At 47.1% G+C, this 15,502-nt stretch overlaps 1 protein-coding gene across 6 annotated transcripts in view; it reads left to right on the top strand.

The window, feature by feature from the left end:
* AURKA (aurora kinase A) overlaps nt 1-15,502 on the top strand; it is a 223,395-nt gene that overhangs the window by 162,443 nt on the left and 45,450 nt on the right. The gene's annotated exons all lie outside the window — the stretch shown is intronic.

The following is a 15,502-nucleotide window of genomic DNA, read 5'->3' on the forward strand; positions in this document are numbered from 1 at the left end:
ATGCACAACTCAAAGTGGATTTAAATTATGGAAGTGGATGTAGTACATAATGCTAATGAGTTGGCTGGTGCTTTGCAGCTAGAACCTTCTTTGATTTTCCTGCTGAGCATCATTCTGCCATTTGGTGGTTGGGTCTGGAAATGTTCTTACATTTTTCTGTGTACTACAGAGGTTGCTAATGCCAGCCCCCCTCGTGCTAAATGCAAGGCCACATTACTCCTAATCTTCAGATTTGTTTTTTTATTCCACTGGTCTGGAAGTAGTGATTCATTTGGTGTTGTACAAGAACACTGAGGCAGAGCTCTGGAGCACATTAAGAGGTAATCTTAACAGCCAAACGGATGTTAAAGAGCATAGAAAAATGCAGAAGAGGTTTTTCTGTTGTGCTTTTACTAAGCAGGTAGTGGGGGTTGACAATGCATGCGTGGGTTGAAAGGGTAGTTTTGGGACATGCTCCCGAACAAAGGGAAGTTATTGAACTCAATTTAGGTTTTCCCAAGCTTACCACTATGAACTGGCACAGGGACAACCACATGGTTTACCTTGTGTAGCTATAGAAGATCCAAAATTCAAATTTGCATATCATGCAAATCCTTATTCCAAGAGCCTTCATAGTCTGGACCCAGCAAGGTGTGGCATAGCCCAAGCAAAGTAAGTGTTATGGACTTGAGCTTTCTTTTTTTTTTTTAAAGAGTTTTATATAGCGCGAACTAGAACCGAATCAGTTATCAGAGCGCTTTACATAGCACCAGTTACGTTACATGAGGACACACTTTCATTTTAGGCACGGGGAGATTAAGTGATTTGCCCAGAATCACAGGGGTTTTTTGGCGTTGTTACCGAGACTTGCAAAGAGGATGGGAGTTTAATGCTGTGGCTACCGCATCCAGCGAATTGGGGAACGAGGTATTGATTGGAAAATGCACAGAAAGAGTAAGTGCTGATGCAGAAGAAGCGCATGCTTAAAATGCCACATGGTCATGCTGGGAAGTGAGGTGAAGGCGTAAGTTCCATAGTTCTTGAAGCCACTTAGGTTAGAACAGCTGACATGACACCAAAGGCACTGGAAATCGCAACCCTAAACTTTGAAAGGGTAGTAATGCTAGAGAAAAGGCAGCTCATTGTTAGTACAACACAAACCCCAGCCCTAAGAGTAAACTGTAAAATTGCAGTAGAAAAGGCAGTTCAGTTGCATATAGGATTTTCCTAGGAGCAGGCAAATATGGACCTAAGTAGAGGCACTCCTAGATGTTCCATAACACTTGAGCTACAGGAGTTTGGAGCTATATGATCAACCCATAGTAGAGGAGCAGTGACATTAGGAAGGCATATGCAAGAACTAGTGGCTGGTATCTGGCGGAGGAACTTTACTCTTACCCATCAAGATAATCTCCCCATCGGATCACCTAGAACTCAATGGTGTAGAGGAGAACTTGCACATGGGTGTAGCTTGAGCAGGAAAGGGCAAAGCTTTCTTTGAATGGACACTTCAAATGGAGACTCTTATCAGTGCATACTAAATATAATTCTTGCTCGGGCTCCCTAGCATTAAAGATCAGGCCAAAGCCTTCAAAACAAGTCTTGGCATGCACAAAGCGGGTATCGAAGGAAAGAGCCAGAGGCAAAGGACACAGAGCTCATTGCCGCAGAGTCCTCCTTGACGACTCTCTGACCCTGCTCGCAGGCAGGTCGCTCCCCACGCCACCGCACGGCCGCCAGCTGACTCGTACCTGCCGCCTGCCTGTTTTCCCGCCGTTTCCTGCTCGTTCCTGCCGCTGCGGCCCCGCCCCCATGCTCCTCATTGGCTACCCCACTCCCGCCTGCTCGTCCCTCCCTATCCCCATCTTATGGGGGGCACGCGCGCCAAAGGCAAGCCCGACCGCGCCCAGCGCCTGGACCCCGCGAACGCCACAACACCAGACTCCGCTACGACGCCAGCACCCTCTACGCACTAAACGCCGGCCGAAACCACACCCGCTTCCAAGCCGCCCCGAAACAGACTCGCGGACCTTTCTCCTGCCACACCTACCGCTTCAACTGCGACAGCCACCAAACCTCCAAGGACTGGACCCAACCACCTCCGCTGCATACTCCTCAACACCCGCTCCGCACACAAACACGCTGTCGTGCTCTGTGATCTGCTCGACACCTCTGCTCCAGATGTGGCCTTCCTGACCGAGACCTGACGTCGCCATAGCCATCCTGGACGGCTACAAGATCACCCGCAGGGATCGTGCCAACGGAATCGGAAGAGGAATAGCCATCATCCACAAATCCACCCTCTAGGTCGCCACTAACGCAGACGACACTCAACACCGCCGAACACCTGCAGTTCTGAATCCACACTGATGCCCAACACCACCCTCAGAGGAACCCTCTTCTACAGACCCCCCGGACCCTGAGCTCAATTCAGTGACTCGATCGCCAGCACCCACGCACTCTCCTCCACGGACTACATCTTCCTCGGGGACCTGAATTTCCACCTCGAACGACAACGCTAACTCTGCCACCCTGATCGGCAACTTCTGCCTCAGACAACTCGTCACCGCACCCACGCCGCTGGCCACACGCTGGAACCCGACTTCTCCACAGGCACCTAACGTCACCTTTGACCACACCACTGGATCAACCATCGCTGCATCCATTGCACCTTCAATAAACCAACCACACACCACCGCACCCAACAGCTACCTCGCCGGTGCTGGAGCAAAGTCACCGAAGACCAGCTGATCACCACCCTTGCCCAAAACCCACCCACCAACTCAGACACCGCAGCCCGTAACCTCAGACAGTGGATCGACTGCGCCAACCCCCTCGCCCCACTCAAGAAACCCTCCAACAACCACGCCAGCAAGAGCCACCTGGTTCACCCACTAGCTGCAGACCTCCAAACGCACATGCTGGAAACTGGTAAAGATATGGCTCCAAGAACGCACTCCGGACAACCACCCAGCCCCCAAGGACGCCACCCGCAGACATCACCACCTCATCAGATTAGCCAAGAGATCCTCCTTCAAAGACCGCCTGGATAACTACGCACACGACAGCAAAGGGCTTTTCAGCATCGTAAAGGAACTCTCCAACCCCAGCGCCAACTACAAACCTCCCTCACAAGAACTGTGCAACTCACTGGCCATCTTCCACCGCAAGATCGCTGACATCCATGACAGCTTCAACACCATGACTGACCGACTACGCCAGACCCCACGTCCCCTGTGAACAGCGCCAACCGCCTGACCTCCTGGTCCAACGTCAACGAAGACGAGACACGCAAGGTCATGAACTCAATCCACTCAGGATCTCCATCAGACCCGTGGCCACACCACGTATTCAACAAAGCAGACGCTGCCATCGCACCCCAACTACGGAAGGTCATCAACATCGCCTTCGAAACAGCAACATTCCCGGAAAGCTGGAAGCACTCCGAAATCAACTCCCTCCTCAAGAAACCCAAGGCTTACCCCAAGGACCAAGAACTTCCGGCCCATCTCCCTGCTCCCGTTCCCGGCGAAGGTCATCGAGAAATCGTCAACATGCAACTGGCCTGCCACCTGGAAGACAACATCTTGGACCCGTCCCAGTCCGAGTTCAGACGAAACAACGCACCGAGACAGCCCTCATCGCTGCCACAGACAACATCAGGCGCCAACTTGACAACGGCGAAACATCAGCCCTCATCCTCCTGGACCCGTCAGCCGCCTTCGAAACAGTCTGCCATCGCACTCTAAAGACACGCTTCCTAGAAGCCGGAATCCAAGAGAAGGCCCTTGACTGGACCACGTCCTTCCTCTCTGGCAGAACCCAGAGCCTCCGCCTCCCGCCGTTACAATCCGAGGCCACTGACATAATCTGCGGCGTACCCCAGGGCTCATCCCTCAGCCCCTCGCTGTTCAGCGTCTACATGGCCACCCCTCGCACAAGTGGCCCGCCAACACGACCTCAATATCATCTCCTATGCTGACGACACCCAGCTAATCCTCTCCCTCACCAAGGACCCGCACACCGCCAAAACCAACCTACATGAGGGAATGAAGGCTGTCGCCGACTGGATGAGGAACAGCCGTCTGAAGCTGCACTCTGACAGGACGGAGGTACTCGTCCTCGGACCCACCCCCTCAGCCTGGGACGACTCCTGGTGGCCGACCACACTGAAAACAGCACCGACACCCACCGACCATGCACGCAACCTAGGATTCATACTCTACTCCTCCCTCTCCATGTGTAAACCGGTCAACGCCGTCTCCTCCTCCTGCTATAACACCCTCTGCATGCGCCGCAGGATCTACAAGTAGATCCCGACTGAAACAAGAACGGTGACACAGGCCCTAGTCAGCAGCAGACTGTAATACGGCAACGTACTCTACGCAGGAATCCCAGCCAAACACCTACAACTACTACAACGCATCCTAAACACCTCCGTCCGACTGATCGTCCACGCCTCCGCCACAGCCACATCACCCCCCACTTGAGAGACCTACACTTTGCTCCCTGTCGACAAGAGGATCACCTTCAAGCTCCTCACCCATGCACACAAAGCACTCCACAACGCCGGACCAGCCTACCTGAACAGCAGACTCAGCTTCTACACCCCCACCCGCCAGCTCTGCTCCGCCAGCCTCGCCCTCTCCGCTCTTCCCCGCATCGAACGAACAACCTCCAGCGGCAGATCCTTCTCCTACCTCGTGGCCAAGACCTGGAACACCCTCCTTACCCACCTACGGCAGACCAAAGACCTACTTGCCTTCAGAAGACTCCTCAAGACCTGGCTGTAAGAGCAGTAGCGGGCCCCCTTCCCCTCAGCGCCTTGAGACCCTCACGGGTAAGTAGCGTGCTTTATAAATACTTTGATACCAGGCGTTCACTTGCGGTTGAAAGGAAAAGCAGCCATCCAGAGTTTAGGGGAGAGGGGTTGGCCTAACGGCTAAGGCGCTCGACCTCGGACCTGGGGATCTGGGTTCGAGTCTCGGTAACGACGCCAAGAAACCTCCTGTGATTCTGGGCAAATCACTTAATCTCCCCGTGCCTAAAATGAAAGTGTGTCCTCATGTAACGTAACTGGTGCTATGTAAAGCGCTCTGATACCCGATTTGGTTCGGGTCTAGTTCGCGCTATATAAAAAACTCTGCAATAAAACTCTGAAGAGTCTGAAATGGCAGCGCTCATGCAGTGGAACGCATTTGACTTCCTCAAGCTCTTTCATATCTCAAAGAAATCCTTGGATCTGCGAGATGTGCTGGACATGGAGACCCAGTCAACACTGGACCACAGGAGGACCTTTTCGATTATAAGGAGGAAGCAGGGGGAGAAACAGTCTGTTCAAATAGCAGGATCTTGATGCTGAATACCCCCGAAGAAGGCATCAACAGAACCCTTTGAAGCCTTTGCCCCTGGGTGGCCTGTCCTGACAAATGACTTACAATAAAGATTGTGGCAGACACATGTCCAGCTGGAGCAGAGGGAGGATTCCTGCTTCCTTGACACCCTGATTCTATCAATGAAGGCGAACTTGTTCCTGCTGTGCTCCTCCCACATTGTAAAAATGGTCAAAGAAGCTTTTCTGGAACCTCTCAGGTAGTGATCACTGTGAGTGGAGGAAAAATAGAAGCGTTCTACACAAGGTCCTCAGTACATCAATGGAAACCTACCGACACATCATAGTAGCCACAGCCAGAGAGTAACAACGCACCCACATTTCAGAGGCTCCTTCAGGAGGGAAGGTGCCCCTATAAAGTCCCAAACATCAACTTTTACCAATCCTAATTGCCCTCATAACATTTGACAAACCATATAACTATTGCATGTGAATTACACACATGTATATGGATGGCTGGCGTATCCCAGCTCTGAATTTGGATGCCCGCTGGTAGCTGACATAACTTTCGCCAATCCTACTAGCTCCTGCCGGTTTGGACTATGCCCAGAGGTGCTAACAGTTTATATGTAGACCAGCTGTTAACAGGGATGTCTTTTATGCTATTGTTTCTACTTATTCTCTGGGATGTTTCTAGTACACTCAGGTGATGGGGTTTGAAATGTGTTGGCAGTGTCCAATTTAATTTGGGGGTTCTCCTCAGAACTGCTGGATACTACAAGAAAACTAGCATTGGCATAGTCAATCGGTCTTGCTCTTGGGACTTTTTAAAGTGTTTAGCCAGAGCTATTGACTTTCAGTGTCTTAAGCTACTAAGGGGTAGGGAATGTGTTTGTATTAAAACTCACTAATTTAAGCTATCAATCCATTACTATTTAATGCACTAAAGTACAACACGAGCCTCCAATAAATAATGCTGTTTTAACTTAAGAGTGACTATCGTACTTTGATATGCTTGGTGTATCTTATGCATACTCCATGTTTTCATTGCTCAGAACTGTATGTTTCAGGAGTACTGATGAGATGAATTCAAAGTGTTCATTAGACTTTGAGCAATTGGGCACTAAGTCCAAGCACAGACTTGAGGCAACCATATAGTAACCCTGAGCTGCAAAACCTGTGTAGGCATCTGAGGCAATGAGGGTTTGGGTCTAGAGGGCACAGAATACATTCTTCAATATTGGGCAGTGTAATTCCTGTAAGCAATAGGAATCTAAATAGTTATGAGGCTCTGTGATGGGTATGCAGACAAGGGCCTGTCATACCTAGGAGCAAAGGTACTAGCATGTAGGTGAACTAGATAGTCTTGTTTACCAGCCTGCAGAAGCATAGGGCCCTCTGTTAACAGGGCGCATGGGGACCGTGCACGAGTCATTTTTTTACTTTTTTTAGGGGCTTGAGAATTGGTAGGCTTACTGGGACATGGGAAGAGTGAGACTGCAAAGAGAATACATACGGGGAATTCTTTCTGCAAGTGTGACTGTTGCAGTGAGCTCATGGTAGCATGAGAAGTACACCAAACTAACAGGCACAAAAGTACCTCTTTATAACCAAGCACTGGGACACACAGAATGCAGAAGTCATGCCTTGGAGGAATCTGACGCTGTGCAGAGCACTCAGAAGGAAGAGCAAAACACCATGTCTCCTTCTCAGTATCTGCGGCGTCAAATTCCAAGTTGATAACTAGCAACAGCTACAGTAATCGCCATGGGAAGGTTTGTTGGTCACTTATAAAAATGCTCCCATAAAAATGCTCCCAACATGTTCACTGTATCTGATAACTGAATGTGAGCAGCTACAGTGGGAACTAGGTTTAAGTCTCTGCACCGGTTCTCCCAATGCCTACCAAAAAACACAATTTAAATACACGTTGCACCTTAACAAAAAAACAATGGCCAAAGAAAGTTGTAGGAGTTCCTAGCAATACCGAAAAACTCTGGTTGGGTGAACAGACCGAAATAAAAATCAAGCTGCGACCTTGGATGCATTGTGAGGGCAAGCAAGCAGTGTTTGGGGAGGGGGGGGGGGGGGGGGGGGGGGAGAAGACTGGCATTTCAGCTTCACCCTTTATCGCAACATGCAAATTAAGCGGCTTTTAATAGTGCACAAATTAAACAAAGCAGTACACTTAACAGAGCAGTGGCATGCCAACAAAGGTGTTCTCAAAGTATGCTAAATAACCTGCTGAGGGAGACCACGTGTAACTGGGGCAGTCCTCATGGGAGGATGCAAAAGTCCAAATGAAGGACTAAGTGATTTCGCCAAACAAAATGCTGCATTTACATAGGATAGCAAGTGGAACCAATAAAGTTGGGCATTGCTTGATGCCCATATTGTAGATGCACCATGTCTCCGACCGCATGCATACACTGCCTAGGTTAGACCTAAAAACATAACAAGCATCTTTAGTTCTTGTGACTCTTAAATTGTGGAGTCAGAAATTAATCTAACTCTATCATTCACTGATTACATTAATGTGAAACCTCGAATGGATCTCCGGCTCAATCACTTGTGCATGTGAATTCTGGGAACATCTAAAACCAATATGAAGCCCCTTAACGATATGTCTTCTGGTGGGAAAACCAATGCTACTCATGCAGTCTTAAAAAACAAATCAAGCTTGGATGAACTCGCTTGTTCCAAAGTCTTGTATTTGAAGCACAATGGTAGTGATGTGAAAATATTGACTCGAAACAGAAGCTTGTTCTCATCCAAGTGTATCTCGATTATATAAATGTTTCTGAAAAAACTTGGGGCCCATCATTACATTGTGTTGGCCAGTCGGCCAATAAAGTAATGTGTAACTCTAAAGTGTATGTATACATGTGTGTTTACTAATATGTGTCCTAGAGCATTATGGGACATGTAGTCTGATTGTGGCCATCCATAATGGGATCCGGTTCTGCATCCTAATTTTGGGCGAGCCCAACTCTTTGTAGAACTTGTTGCCAAAAGCTTCAAATTGGAGTGTTTTACAGTGAAATCTTCTAGCCAGTCTATTGCACAATTTGCAGTGGCGAGTAACTGAAAATTCAAGTTGTCATATGTACATACTGCCAACTAGCTTGGGACGTCTCATTGAACAAGATGGGTAGCCTTTTATTTTCTTATGTCAGCCTAGTGGCTCTATGCCTTGACCCCCTTTCTCTTCCAATACCACATGCAAGGCTATGCATGCAACTTATACAGGAATGGCTCTGCGGTGGTGGGTCTAGGCAGAAATCTGGACAAAATAGAATTCTAGACCAGACCACTAGGTGGCGGAATAGATGCCCAGCTTGTGATTTCAGAAAACTCTTAAGGCTGCAAAACGACTGCTACTCGTAGCCAACCATTTTCTTCTGAGCCAGAAGAACGTGTCAGCCCATGAACGAATTTGCACCCCAGGTAAATGATTGTTATTGGCAGTAGTTGTCGGGCCACACCCTTGACAATCCGGGAGAGTTCTTTTTGGAGGTTGTCTTGTGGAGTAGTAGAAAATCACCTAACTAGGTGGTTCTGAATATTATAAAACATGGATATTGCACAGAACTGGAAAAAAATACCTCTAAATCTTAAGACAAAGAGGAGTGGCAATTGCAGAGGGGAACTAAAACTATTAAGATTACTGGAGCTTCTGGAAAAAGGGGCAATAGAAGATGTACTAAGAACAAATTCAGGGAGGGCTCTATTTCCCACAGGGGATCAGACTTTATTTCCTGGTAAAAACTTGAAATTTGTCCCCTGATGAACTCCATAAGGAATCTAAAAAGGACCACCTTGCAGGTAATTACCCTGCTTGTCCCAATAAACCAACTACAAGAAGTATCGCAGGTTAGGGGCGGGGAGCGTATTGGCTCAAATGTATACTGTTTTTTGGGGTTTGGTCGCGCACTGATTGTGTTAACATACTGTAGTAATCTCCTTCTTATGAAAGTAATCTCCCTGGCTCTGATGCTCTTGCTATGTGATGTCATTTAGAATGTTATGGAGGTTTGTGCTTCAAGGTAGAGCAGTTGGAGATGATGGGCTGAGCAGCCAGAAGGCCGATCCTGGTGGTGATTATATTAGGAACTTACATTGGTACCTACTAAGCTATAACTTAAGGAATAAACTACAAGAACTGTCTACTGGACTGCTTTATTTCTACATTGGCGACTATTTAAAAGGAAAAGAACCTACGCGTGGAGAAAAGAATATTTGGCAGCTACTGGAACTGGATCTGAAGGTACTACTACTAAGGACATTGAACTGTTTAAGCTATCTGGCACCTGCCCCACCAGTGACCCTGACAGCGGTCGCCCTAAATAATTCTAGGTGCCAGATCATCTTGTGTATGAAACTCTTTAGTGTATATCCAGTCCTATTTTAAAACTGAAACTGTCCTCTGAAATTTTGAGCAATCCAGCAACATACAAGTGATCAGTTTTCTGTGTAGAAAGACTTTTCAATGGCCTCTGCCTAACCTACCTTTGAGTCTGGTGAGAGGCAAAAAACCGCTTGGCAGCTCCTATCACTTTGGGATATTTATAACGTCATTCTTCAGTGGTTCTTCAATGCTGATTTGGTACCTTGGCAGCGCTGTTCTGGGAACATATTTAAATAAGGCTGTGACTGTAGCTATGCGACCTGGACTGTGTCCACATGGAATAAAGCTCTGGGGCACACATCGAGCCCCGCTGTTTTGGAAATGACTGTTACTCATATACTGCCACTAGCACTGAATATGTATGGAGTGCTGTGTGTAGTTGGAATCGGGGGCACACATTGAGTTCCAATGTGCACTTGCATTTGCCCTCTATATCCCACATCGAGTTCCGGTGATTAAGCAAAAAGCACTAGATCAACTTGAAATTCCCATTGCCACTAGCACTGAATATGTATGGAGTGCTGTGTTGTACTAATGGTTGAGAGCATACATCGTGTTCCGGTCATTACAGTGAAAGCAGTGTTATAGCTTATGTCCCAAGTCCCGGTGTTGGGTATTTACATTAGGCCCTGGTATACACTACTTGCCCTTCAGTGTGAGCCCTGGTGAAAATTGCCTGTGCAAGGAAGAAAATATTCAGAGGTTTTGAACTGTTTGGTAATTGCTTAAAACTTGCTTAACTTCAGCGTGAGTCGTTGGAAAACTGACTACATTTTCAAGAATCGTTCACAGCGCGAGCCAGCTTACTTTCAAGTACTTGCGCTGTATTCTGTGACGTTGCAACCTCAAATCTTCAGTGACACCTGGTTATGTCGACGTGCTGTGAGCCATCCGGCTCACCGTAAGTGACATGCTGCCATCTTGAGATAGGAGGCAAGCTGTGAGTGTTTGTCTTCTATACTGCCAACCACGTTTTCTAAGGAGGGAAGTATCACGTTGAGGTGCGGCGCTGAAGAACTTAGATCTGAGAGTTGTATTTTCATTGTGAGCCTATTATACTTTATTTGTTGCTTTAAACTGATTTGCTGATTAGTCGGTCTCCATGCTAATACAGGTTAACTGATGTTGCCTGGGGAGGCAAATGGGGGCAGTTGTGGAAAAGCTTCACCTGTGGCTGTAGAGCAGACATAAATGTTTTTGCTTTGAGGTGTGTTGAAATGTCATCTCTAGCATTTTGCCCTCTAAATACCACAAATCTGCGATTACATTTTTACGATTTATTGACTATAGAAAAGTAAAGGTACATTTTTCGCTACTTCCTGTATTTTATCAGCAACTTGTACATTTTACTTGCAATTCCATTTTAAACTAGGATTCGTTCTTATGTAGGCTTTTAATGTTAACCTGTCTGAAGAATGTTTTAATTTTATTTGAACTGCTCAATAGGGAAATGTATTCACCTGGTGTTTTTGCAAGTCTCTGGTGCATAGGGAGGTGGATTCCCCCTTGGGTTATTGTGTGTGGTATATAGGGAGTTGGATTCCCCCTTGGGTTATTGTGTGTGGTATATAGAGAAAAAAACACTTCTTGTTAGACCTGTAGGCCTTTGGGTGGTCCCTCATATTATTTATTTATTTTGTCCCTTTTTGCCTCCTAGTACTTCATTTTTTTTTCATGTCCACTGAAATTTTTAGTGTTGTCCTAGGGGGTGGGTGCTACCTTGTCCCCATAATTTTATTAAGGCCTAGGTGTCCCTTCTAAAGATGAACATTTAGTCACACAAAATGGTGGCTAACTGCCACAACTGATTACCTCAGGAACTGGCCCATAGACTAGTGTAGAGGTTCTGGAACCTTCTGGTCCACTCTGGAACCTCGGGCCACAACCTATATATAGGGGGACTGTGGGGCGGCCATTTTGTAGAGTCAGTGGACACTGAAGGGGACTGGAGTCCAGGCTGCTGATTGGGGAGGTTGTTGCACTGAAGAGGTTGACTGTCTCCAGGGGCTGCTGCTTCTTCGGCTGATGCTGCCCTCCCGTCTGTTGACCTGACCCGATTCAGATTAAAGCAACTGCCCCTCCCCCTGTCCATTCCACAGGAGGGAGTTTACACTGACCAGGACGTGTGAAGGAAGTCCGGACAATACCCGAGGCGGTGAGTGCGGATGCCCCCGCTGGGAGGATAACCTGGGGAAAACTGACCCTTAATGCCCGACTGTGGCCTGGAGCGACGGAGAGACTGACTGTCCCTGGCGCAGCCTTTAAGACCGCAGGGCTCTGCTCAGGTCTCTGAAGGCCCTCTGTGTAAACACGCAGACAGTTCGGGGTATTAATCCTTTCTTCCACCTCCCCTCACAACCAGTCTGTAACAGTCTCCGCAGTGACCCCTGGGAGACTTACTAGTGAGCGGAATCCCGGGAGAGGGTTCTGTGGTGTGGCGGCTGAGGGGCCTGTTGCCGGTGCGTGTCCGCTGGCGCCGCGATCCTGCCTGAGAGGAAGACTTCTCACGCTGACAGGAAACTGAGACAACGTAGGGTGAGGGGCGGGGTCGCCTGGAGACCGAGGCTTCCGCTCTTGTGTGTCGAGCTTCCTCCACTGCACTGCCGGCTAAGAGTACTGCAGGGACTGGGGAGAGGTCAGCGTGTGAGGTGACAGTGCCGGTGTAAATTCGTTACTCTTGTGAGGGCCTGCCGCGGGTTAGTGAGTAAAGGAACCCACAGGTGAGGCACTTGGAACCCCGCGCTGGAACGGAGGTACGGAGTTAGCGCATTAGCGAAAGTTTGTGGTGAGGGAGCGGTTCTTCCTTCTCTCAGGGTGTGAGTCAAAACTGCCGTCCCAAGGCAGGAAGAATCCATCGATGGTATAAGGGAACGGATTGAATGAGCCTGACAACAAAGGGGTTGTGTTAACCTGAGATTTTCCTAACAGCTGTGAGACGCGAGAGTCATTACTGAGGAATAACCACTTTGGTGAATGACTGCAGCCTAGAAATGTGCCAAAGCGCTATACTTGACGACCCTTGTTGAAATTGTGAGTTGGGTCTGATCTCAGGCACGAGGAAGAGTTACACTCTATATTCTCATCGACTGAATGGTTAAAATGATATGTTAACAGGAACTTTTCACTAGAAGAAATTATCCCATGAAACTGTCTGATCTGGTAATGAGTAGGAGAGTAAGAAGTCTTATCGCTCTATAACCTGTACGTCTACTAAATGATTAGTCGACCATAAGGACGTGTTGGTATTCTTGTGCAAACTATCTCCTTGAGACTATTTGGGAATCCGTGTGTTTACGAAATGAAAGAGGCAGTTAACCATTTTAGGTGTAATCTATGCTAGTAATCTCTCACCTGGTTATAGAGTTCTATCTAGAGCACATTGACCTGTTTATTCAATACTATTTGATAGGGTGTCCAGCCCAGTTGTCTTTTCTGTATCTAAGGGTTATGCAGTGAGTTGACTACCTTGCTGGGAACCGGCCCAGTTATCTGCTTCACTGAAATCTGTAGAATAACCAATGTGAGTCAAAGGACTAGGAATTCCCACTGAGTTCCTTTCTACCGAGGGAGAAATGTGTCATTAATGCCAATGATAACTATGAATGTGCAAACAAACAAATGTAAAGTTGTTTTATGTATGGAATCTGAACACTGCTAAGGAATCACAGGGAGTCTTTTATAAAACAGCCCGTATTTTTCTAAACTGGTGTAGTGTCATTTTTGAGTGGATGGACGCTGGGCTCCTGTGAGAGTGTGACGCAAGCTTAACACTTTTGCCTTTGGGTTAGACCTTCCCCCTCCGTGTCAGGCTACCCTATGTGGACTGGTAATCTCTTTTCCAAAATTCTTTTATTGTTGCATCAGAAGGATCACACATACAAAGGATCAGCACACGGTAGAGCGTCAACATTCCGCTCTAGCCGACAGCCACGCAACTTTTCTGGTGTTGTTAGACATAGTACTCCTTATTAGAACCTTTGCTTTCGAAACAGCCACAGAAAAGAAAACCATAAACTAGAAACGTCCCGTAAAACAGCAGGTCTCTACCCCCACCCTCCCATCGCCCCCCTCCCGGTCTCCACTCCCCCCCGCTCAAGTGTTCCTGGCCGTGGACTGGTAATCTCAGGTCCAACACTTCTATATACTAGGACAGTGTTTCCCAAACTGTGGTCCGCAGACCCCCAGGGGTCCGTAGGCAACAATTTTAAAAACACAAATGGTTTCTAGTATAATTAGCAGCTTTCCAGCAACAATAAGTGTCGAATGCCAGTGATTAATGTACCTGCTGGAGAGTGAGGAGAGTTTTGTTCAGTGGCAGCTTTGATTTAACGAATGTAGCACAGAGTTAATGTGCCTACTGCAAAGAACGTGTAACATGCATCTTAAAAAGCAGTATTTTATGTGCCTAGGTTCGTGGTTACTGCTTTTGTCACAGATTCTTTTGTTACTGTGCACTTCATAAGTGACAATCTTAATCTAGCAGAGGGACCTATAAACTGCAATCAAAGAGCTGCTTGCAAACTGCATGGTACCAGTTAGTAACTTATATATTTGTCCCAGTTATTCATTATCCTGATGGTGCTAAAAAGATATATTTGGGTGGAAATACATTTTTAATGTTCAAGTCAATGCTAGCCACTGTTATGTTCTGAATCCTGAGTTTGTGCTTTTCCAGACCAAGCACTCTTTAAACATTTTATATACACACTGATTTACATGTATGATTCGATGTCTCTATATGTGTGTGATGTAAAGTGCGCTGACATCCTACAATGGTATGAGAGATGCTATAAAACAAATGAAATACATGTGACAGTACTTCAATATAATATACTAAGGGCCAGATGTACGATCTGTTTTTATATGCGCGAACGGGTTCCGCGAACTCGTTTGCACATGCAAAAATCTATTGGGCCATGTACATAGCCTATTTAGCGAGTCACAATTTGTTTGCGACTCTCTAAATAGGTTTTGCAACTTGCTATTTAGAAGAGGCATTCCCTTCCAAATAGCGAGTCTCAAAACCATGTACAATTACCACCTACTTTAAGTAGATGGTAATGCATTCGCAAATGGGAAGGGGTCCCCAGGGGACCCCTTCCCCTTGCAAATGCATGCAAAATTATTTTTTAAGGGCAGGCAGTGGTCCCAGGGACCTCTGCCTGCCCTTAGAAAATGAAACGAAAACGTTTCTTTTTCTTTTAAATGCATGGTAAACAGGCTGCATTTAAAAAAAAAAAAAACTGCTTTATTTAAAAGCAGTCCCAGACATGGTGGCCTGCAGAGCCCAGCGGGCCACCATTGCTGGGAGGGCTGGCATTCCCAATGGGCTCGCAAATTGCAAGAGGCTCATTAATATACCTCGCAATTTGCGACCCAATTGGGAATCCCAAACAGTGTTAAACACACTGTTGTATATTTCATTTAGAGACTCGCAATTTGCCACTTGCAATGTGTCGCCAATTGCGAGGCGCTAAATGAAATGGTCGTCCATCTGGCCCCAAAATCCTTAGTACTTTGAGTATTTGTTTTGTGTGCACATGTGTGTATTTTTTTCGAATGACTGTTTTAATGTTTGAAATTTAACTCATACAAATTGCTTAGGGGTCCCCGGCTTCCAGTGTTGACTCAATGGGGGTCCTCAGGAGTGAAAAGTTTGGGAACCACTGTACTAGGAGGTTTTGTGTTTTCTTATCTGGAGGTTACTGTGCTGTAATGCGTGTGTGGTCCTGCATTAGTATGCAGATGGAACATTTTAATGTGTATTAGAGGGTGTTCTTGTT

This window comes from Lissotriton helveticus, chromosome 7, assembly GCF_964261635.1.
Source record: "Lissotriton helveticus chromosome 7, aLisHel1.1, whole genome shotgun sequence".
Taxonomy (NCBI): domain Eukaryota; kingdom Metazoa; phylum Chordata; class Amphibia; order Caudata; family Salamandridae; genus Lissotriton; species Lissotriton helveticus.